Genomic DNA, 7,592 nt, shown 5'->3' on the forward strand with positions numbered 1-7,592 from the left:
CAGATCCATGTGCTGTGTCCCTGGGAGGCCAGGGCACTGTCAGCTATAATCTCCCAAACCCCGACATTCGTCCGTGTGCTCCATCTGTCCTCACCAGCCCTGCCGCCTCATTCCTTACCTTTAAATACTTTCAAAAATACTTGCTATCTTTTTAATACTTTGTGTGTGTGTGTCCATGGTCACGGTGAAAATATCAGGTGGACAGGTTTAAACTTATCCTATGACTTAAAACCCATCCTCGCTCGCACTCCCATGGCTAAGAAAGCCTCTTCAAGTTATTTAACGCTTGGAGTTCAGTCAGCAGTTGCTTAAAACTTTAAGTAGCTGCAAGTTATTAAAAAAACCAACAACACAACAACAACAACAACCCATCTGCTCATGTACAAAGTCTGTACCCAGGGAAAACCGTTTTCAGGGATGAAACCAACCCAACCAAAGAAGGAAAGACAGGGTATAAAATCCAAAAGCACCAGAGAGCATGCTTATGGGAACTCATAAAGGAACACAGTCACTTCATTCATCCAACAGGGTAGGAATCCAGAGGCAACCTGAGAGAAGGGTCAGGTGGGCAAGAACAGGAGTCAGGGGGACGTCAGAGACCCTGTGCTGCTACCGGTTGTGCATAACCGTGGGCAAGTCACTTAGCATTACTCCTTGGGACTCATCTGTGGGGTTTTCCTGTGAACCTCTGACATGTTATCATTCGGTTCCATAGTCTACAGATAGAAGTGGCCCGTAAGCACATGGGAAAATGCTCCCTCACTCGTTAAGGGAAGGCCAATCAAAATCACAGTGACACGCCATGCCACGCCACACCAGTGGGATGGCCAGGATCAAAGAGAGAGACAATAGCAAGTGGTTTTTTTTTTTTATAAGATTTTGTTTATTTACTTATGAGAGACCCACAGAGAGAGGAAGAGACCCAGGCAGAGGGAGAAGCAGGCTCCATGCAGGGAGCCCAACGAGGGACTCGATCCCGGGACTCCAGGATCACACCCTGGGCCGAAGGCTAGGCGCTCAACCGCTGAGCCACCCAGGGATCCCATGACAATAGCAAGCGTGGACCAGGATGCGGAGAAAGTGGAACCTCCTACATCACTGGTGAGAATATAAAATGGTGCAATTTTGGGGATCCCTGGGTGGCGCAGCGGTTTGGCGCCTGCCTTTGGCCCAGGGCGCGATCCTAGAGACCCGGGATCGAATCCCGCGTCGGGCTCCCGGAGCATGGAGCCTGCCTCTCCCTCTGCCTGTGTCTCTGCCTCTCTCTCTCTGTGTCTCTCATGGATAAATAAATAAAATCTATTAATTAACTCAATGGCTAAAAGGGCATCTGTTGATTTCTGTTGATTAGAGTAACATAGTCAGTCGAATTAAAAATAATCGTTTATTCCTCTGTGCTACTGACATGATCAGGTTTGATGGCACGAAAACACTCCTGTAACCGCCAGAGGGTGACGAGGGGCAAGCAGACACATGGGCGAGGACACCGCCACGTGAGGCCGCCTTCGGGGGGGTCTGGGGGGCCTGGGGGTTGGGGGACAGGCTCTGACGCCCGGAGCCGCCGTAGCACAAGGCAGAGGCTCCCGGGGCAGCCCTGTGGAGCCAGCCGAGGGCAGCTCCTTCCTCCTGCCCGAGCCGGGGTGACCAGCGCCCAGAGAGGCCCAGCCCCGGCTCTGAGGGCGGCTTCACCTCTTCCCTGTTAGCCACCTCGAGAGCGGGGCGTGAGCGCCCAGAAACCTCTTCCCAGAGTAAGGGGAGCAAGGCCCGTTCTGCACACGCGTCCTCTGAGGCCTCTGCGTGGCTTCTCGGGGGCCCCGGGGACCCCAGGATGAGAGGCCTGGGTGGGAGTCCCTCCATGGGTGTGTGCAGTGGCCTCTCCAGGAAGGGAAGGGCCTCAAGTGCCCGCCTGCCTTCTGGAAGCTTCCAAACCCAGCGCGGCCCGGCCCAGGTGCTGCTCTGGAGGAGCCTGGCACGGAGGAGGCTGGGCCGCCCCGGCCACAATCTTTCACTCTGTGAAACATTCCCTTCCTCACAGGGGCGAGCTCTCCAGCGGTACGAGGAGGCGATACTGTTCCCGGGGGCGGGTAAGTCACCCTAGTGTCCCCAACCCCAGGGAGCCCGCACCCCCGAGGGCGCGGGAGGCAGGGCCCGGGTGTCAGCCTTCCCTGCGGCCTGGCCCTGGGCCCCCAGGCGCCCGGAACGGGGCGTAGGGCCCTTCACGTTTCTGGAGAAATCTGGGGGCAGATCAAACGCTCGAACTTACAGCCCCGAGGTACTTTACTGTATTTATTCGTTCTGCCAACTTCTGCCTCCGACCAAAGTCAGGGTCGTTTGTGGGCCACAGAGAGACACGGCGAGACTTTTTGTTTTTAACTGAAGTAAATGAAACAAATTAGATTTAAAAAGGAGTTAAAGTAAAGCTGCCTGGTGACCTCATGCGTCAGTTTGCGCCGGAGCAGTTTCTACTTCTTGTGTCCCTCCCTCTCCCCACCTCTCTCTGTGCCCCCGGGGTGGAGGTGGGGTGACCTCGGTGACGCTGGTTCTTCAGACCCGCCCGACAGCCAGTACTTTAAGAGGACCTGGGGCAGTCTCTTGCTCGATATTCATGGTCGGCAGCCCTGGCCCTCATATTAGTGTGTGTGTGTGTGTGTGTGTGTGTGTGTGTGCACACGCGTGTGTTGGGGTGAGGGGGGTGGACAGCTGACTAACCACCGTGAACCGAGCAGCAGCCGTGCTTGGAGCGGGACGGAGAGGCTGGTGGGGACGAGCCCTTCCCTCCGTCGGGTCAGAGAGGCCCCTGAGGAGGTACCATCTGAGCACAGCCCCAAGGACACAGGGGACCACAGTGTGACCCTCTGGGAAGGGTGTCCCCGCCAGAGGGAAGCCACTGCAAGGACCCCAGGCAGGACTGTATTGGAGCCTCTGTGCGTCTGCATCTAAAGACTTTTTTGGGTGCACCTGGGGGGGCTCAGTGGTTGAGCGTCAGCCTTCGGCCCAGGGTGTGACCCCGGGGTCCCGGGATCGAGTCCTGCATCGGGCTCCCCGTGGGGAGCCTGCTTCTCCCTCTGCCTGTGTCTTTGCCCCTCTCCCTGGTGGTGTCTCACGAATAAATAAAATCTTAATAGGTAAATAAATAAATAGATAAATAAACAAATGTGAGAAAGAAGCAGCCTTCCCACAGCCGCCGCTGCCGCACAAAGAGAGCGTTCTGAACGTGACTGGGAATATTGCATCATGATGGGATTTGCGGCCAAAAATGATGTTAAGTTTCATTAGTAAGAACTCTCACATCTGCACACTTAAAAACACAAAGTCTTCCAAATTAAGGTTTCATTTGTTAAAACACACACACACACACACACACACACACAAACAATGCACAAAATAAAAGACTCCTTGGTGTCAAGGAGGTGGGGGAAGAAACTGTCATCAGTGGTGGATAGAACTGAAATACAGGTATCATGAGTTAGTAAGTGCAGGTATTAATACAATTTTCCTAATTTGAATCTATAAATAATATGTTTTTCTGCGACAACAGCTTTTAAAACCAAGTATGGAAATAAACCTGAGACTGGGCTTTTGAATCCATAACGTATTAAACTGATGATTTTTTTTTAAAGATTTTTTATTTACTTATTCATAGAGACAGAGAGAGAGCGAGGCAGAGACACAGGCAGAGGGAGAAGCAGGCTCCATGCAGGGAGCCCGACGTGGGACTCGATCCCGGGTCTCCAGGATCACGCCCTGGGCCGAAGGCAGCGCTAAACCGCTGCACCACCGGGGCTGCCCTAAACGATGATTTTTAAAAGAGAATAAAGCATTTCCAAGTACAGGCTTTTTTTTTTTTTTAATTGAGGTATGACTGACATCCAACATTATGTTAGTTTTAGGCGTACGACACCATGGGATTTGTATGCACTGTATTGTGAAATGATCACCCTAATGAACCTAGTTCATATCCATCACCGTATACAGTCACAAAAACTTTTTTCTTGTGATGAGAACATTAAGATCTACTACTTTCTTAGTAACTTTCAAATACACAGCAGAGGGTCACCGACCACAGTCACTGTGCTGTGCTACCTCCCCAGGGCTTATTTACCTCAGAACTAGAAGGTTGTAGCTTTTGACCACCTGCACCCATTTCTTCCATCCTCCAAACTCTTGCCTGTGGCAACCACCAGTCTGCTTTCTGTATGTATGAACTCGGTTTTTTCTTTGTTCATTTTTTTAAATTCCACATATAAATCACATCACACGGTATTTGTCTTCCTCCGTCTGACTTACTTCACACAGCATAATGCCCTGAGATGCATCCATGTTGTTGCAAATGGCAAAATTTCATTCTTTTTATGACTGAATGATATTGCATTGTACACGTATACTGCATTTTCTTTATTCATTTATCTGCCAGTGGACACTTCTGTTGTTTTTATGTCTTGGCTGTTGTGAATAAGGTGGCAGTGAACATGGGGCTGCAGGCATCTCTTTGACACGATCATTTTTTTTTTCCTTTGGCTATATACCTAGAAATGGGATCGCTAGATCATGTGATAGTTACATTTTTAATTTTGGGGGAAACTTCCACACTGTTTTCTGTGGTGGCCAGTTTGTGTTCCTGCCAACAGTGCATGAGGGTTTCCTTTTCTCCACGTCTTCGTCTGCATTTGTTATTGCCTATGTTTTTGATACTCGCCATTCTGACAGGTGTGAGGTGATGTCTCACTGTGGTTTTGATTTGCATTTCCCTCATGATTAAAGACAGTGAGTATCTTTTCATGTACTTTTTCATGTAACTGTATGTGTTCTTTGGAAAAATGTCTATTCAGATCTGCCCAGGTTTTAACTGGATTTTTTTGCTATTTCGATCACAGTTTTGAGAGAAAAAAATTAATTTTGGCCTCTAAAATGTATTTCTGTGGGGATCCCTGGGTGGCTTAGCGGTCGGCGCCTGCCTTTGGCCCAGGCTATGATCCTGGAGTCCCGGGATCAAATCCCACATCAGGCTCCCTGCATGAAGCCTGCTTCTCCGTCCGCCTGTGTCTCTGCCTCTCTCTCTCTCTGTGTTTCTCATGAATAAATAAATAAAATGTTTCTTTTTTTTTTTAAAGGGAATCCCTGGGTGGCTCAGCAGTTTGGCGTCTGCCTTCGGCCCAGGGCATGATCCTGGAGACCTGGGATCGAGTCCCGCATCAGGCTCCCTGCATGGAGCCTGCTTCTCCCTCTGCCTGTGTCTCTGCCTCTCTCTGTGTGTCTTTCATGAATAAATAAAATCTTTTAAAAAATAAATTAAAAAATAAAAAATAAAATGTATTTCTGTATTATAGCCTACAAATACATTGCAACATTAGTACAAGTCTATAATTTATGTATTAAATATACATCACGTTTATTAATTGGGATATAGGATGAAAAAATTTGGAGATTACTAGTGTGGTACATTTTTTGTAAGTTTTTATTTTAATTTCAGTTAGTTAACATACAGTGGAATATTAGTTTCAGGTGTACAATATAGTGACTCAGCACTTCCATGCATCACCTGGGGCTCATCACAAGTACCCTCCTTAATCCCCATCACCTATTTAACCCGCGTTCCTCACTCCCCTCCCCTCTGGTAACCATTAGTTTGTTCTCTACAGTTAAGAGTCTGTTTCTTGTTTTGCTTCTCTCTTTTTTCCCCCTTTGCTCATTTGTTTCTTAAATTCCACATGAGTGAAACCATATGGTCTTCATCTTTCTCTGACTTATTTCACTTGGCATAATACTCTCTAGCTCCATCCATGTGGTTGCAAATGGCAAGACTTCATTGTTTATTATGGCTGAGTAATATTCCATTGTATATATAACCACATCTTCCTCATCCATTCATCAATAATGGACCCTTAGGCTGCTTCCATATCTTGGCTATTGTAAATAATGCTGCTCTAAACTTTGGGGTGCATGTATCCCTTTGAATTAGGATTTCTGTATTCTTTGGGTAAATACCCAGTAGTGCAATTGCTGGATTGTAAGGTAGTTCTATTTTTCAGCTTTTTGGGGAACTTCCATACTGTTTTCCACGGTGGCTGCACCCAGTTTGCATCCCCACCAGCAGTGTAAGAGTGTAGTACACTTTTACTGGCCACCTCCCTAGCATCTATTCCTTTTCTTTTTCCAAATTCAGAGTCCAGTTTTCTTTGGAGAATGCTCCCACTTACTTTGAGGCAGCCATATGTACTGTGTGAGAATGATTCCACCCTGACTCCAGAGTGGACTCCGTTTGGCTTAAGTTAGTTAGAGGATCCCGCCCGCCTTTGGGCATTGTGATTGGCCTAGACATAAGAGCAGGACCCAGTCTGGTCCTCATAGAGACAGAGGGAAATACTAACCAAGGGCTTCTGACCAGGAAGCTTCCTCGATCTTCCAGGCACTATCAGTAGAGATAGCTTATCTTCCTCTGGACAGTGTAGCAGCAGATATGAAGCCTAGCCTGGCACTGCTACAGTGAGTTCTGTAGCCTGTGGATGATGCCCACATACAGAAGGGTCAGGGTAGAAAGAATCACACAGATAGGGACCCAGAACTCTGAAGGCAACACGAACCTCTGGATCAATCCATGCCTGAAGTTTTCCCTCCCTTTGTTTTTTTTTTCAGTTATATAAGCCAAGAAATTCCTTTTATTTCGTTGGTATTCTATATTACTCGAAACATGGAAAGTCCCCATCAAAACATTTAGAGAGCAGTGAATTTAGCTGAACTATGGAACAGAGACAACATCAAATGTTCTGGAATATCACTAATGGAAGCGTGCAATGCTGGCTAAATGAAGACTCATTCATAAAGCCCGTGCTCAAGCATAGTTAGCTCTGCACTTTAGAACAAAGTTGGATTGCTGGGAAGGCCCCAGTTCTCAGGGCACTTCATCTACCCACTTTCAGCAAAACTTCAAGTTGGTAGGAGTCGGCATCTGCCGTTTTCCGCCTGCCTTTTTGATAACTGTACCATGCTCCCAAATGATCAGTTTCTTTCCCCCTGTTTCAGACTAAGGGGTAAATGGATTATGGGTCTGGCGGGTTCTTCCTCCCACGGTGTGGACTGCAAGGGATAGAAACTCCCATCGTTCAGAGCGCTCGGGAGACGGAGCTGGGATTCGCGTGTACGCTTGGCGCAGCCACAAGATGGCAGGAGGAGACCGGGGAACACCGTGTCTGCAGGCTCTGCAGGCCGGGCCTGGGCCTCTCGCTCCACCTTGAGGAGAGCGCAGCCTGCCCGCCCGCCCACCAGGTGAGGTGGTGCGGAGAGACTGGTTTGACCTGGAGTTCCCTGTGGCAACAGTGAGGGGTGCTGAGGCAAACAGGTAGAGGCTGTGAAGTTTGGGGGTGACGGCAACCAGCGGGGAGGGACGCGTGTTTCTGCCTCCCCCCCCTTCTCCACGTGCGACACAGGGGCTCTGCGCCCCTCGTGGGAAAAGCTGGTGTAAGATGCACAAAATGCCCTGAAAGCCACGGAGGAGAGATGTTTTTCTAGAAAGACTGGCATCAGTGGCCCATGTGTGTCTGTTGCTCCTGGAACCTTCTGGGCACATGTAGCGTGCCCTGGTATTCCGGGCCGTG

Source organism: Canis lupus, chromosome 12 (assembly GCF_003254725.2).
Source record: "Canis lupus dingo isolate Sandy chromosome 12, ASM325472v2, whole genome shotgun sequence".
Lineage (NCBI taxonomy): Eukaryota > Metazoa > Chordata > Mammalia > Carnivora > Canidae > Canis > Canis lupus.